The sequence below is a fragment of the Nematolebias whitei genome, chromosome 8, assembly GCF_014905685.2.
Source record: "Nematolebias whitei isolate Nwh7 chromosome 8, NemWhi1, whole genome shotgun sequence".
Taxonomy (NCBI): Eukaryota; Metazoa; Chordata; class Actinopteri; order Cyprinodontiformes; family Rivulidae; genus Nematolebias; species Nematolebias whitei.
The window spans coordinates 6,745,499-6,746,636 of NC_056505.1; the positions used below are offsets into that span (position 1 = coordinate 6,745,499).

Consider the following 1,138-nt stretch of genomic DNA (forward strand, 5'->3'; position numbering starts at 1 on the left):
TGGATGGATGAATGAATGGATGGATGGATAAATGAATGGATGGATAGATGGATGGATGGCTGACTGGTTGGTTGGATGGATGGATGGATGGATGAAGCCTCTTGGTTTCACGTCTAGTGGAGGCGGCGGCCATGTTCAGTCTTTCCACAAACTGTTTCGACACATTAAGTCTTGTGTCGCTGAAAAGTTTCAAATCTGTAAAATAAAAATAAGAAGTGTGAAAAAGTCCAATATTGATCTCAAAGGTTCATGTAAAATATCTCAGGTTCATTAAAGACTTTCCTCGTCTTTAAAACTCATTAAAGCAGAAGTCATCAATCATTTTACACCTTTATTGTTTTTATTTTATTTCAAACTTTCCAGAGTTTATTCAAAGCTGCTCCGTTTCTGGGACAAAAACAAAACAAAGTAATTTAAGACGATTACTGGGAGTTTTTCTGATAGAACCAGATCTGATTCACTCACGCTGCAAGGAAATGAAACCCGTTGAGCCAGATGTGTGTGTGTGTGTGAGGCGTCCAGATGTTTACTCAGGCCTGGACTTGTTGTAGTTCTCAGAACTCCACAGAGAACAGCAGCAGTTTGTTAAAAAGGGAGTGTGTGAGTTGAATAAAACCAAAACCACTCGAGTTCGGTCGTTAAAACGTTGAAGGCAGAAACATCTGGGAGGGACCGCTCCAGTTCAGGCCCATCGTGGTTCTGGTGATGGTTCAGAAATCCCGCTCAGTAACTGGTTGCAACAGCTGCTGAACCAGTAATGTTGGCAGATTTATCCAGTTTGGGAAAATACAGCAGAGCTTTTATTTTGAAGAAGAGATCAGAGTATTTTTTGTTGTTAAAATAAACTTTTCTCAGCTGTTCAAAGGAAACGTCAACAGATCGAACAAATGGAAAAATAAGATTTAGTCCTAAAAAACATTTTTATGAATTTGTATTAAGTGGAACTGGAGCTGAAGCAGGAGTCGTGCGTCTCCATCAGCACGGAGACTTTTATTGTTTCTTTTATTGTTTTTATTGTTTTATTGTTTTTGACTGCTGGATTTAGGCTCTAGTGACCGCTGCGGCCCAGGAAGAAAGAAGCAGTTAAAAGATTATGGATGGAGGATTTGTCTTGACCACAACACTGATTTTCTGTCAT

At 39.5% G+C, this 1,138-nt stretch overlaps 1 protein-coding gene across 1 annotated transcript in view; it reads right to left on the reverse strand.

Moving 5' to 3' along the window:
- Positions 1-1,138, reverse strand: part of LOC119413805 (zinc-binding protein A33) — a 6,665-nt gene that overhangs the window by 771 nt on the left and 4,756 nt on the right. The window lies entirely within an intron of this gene.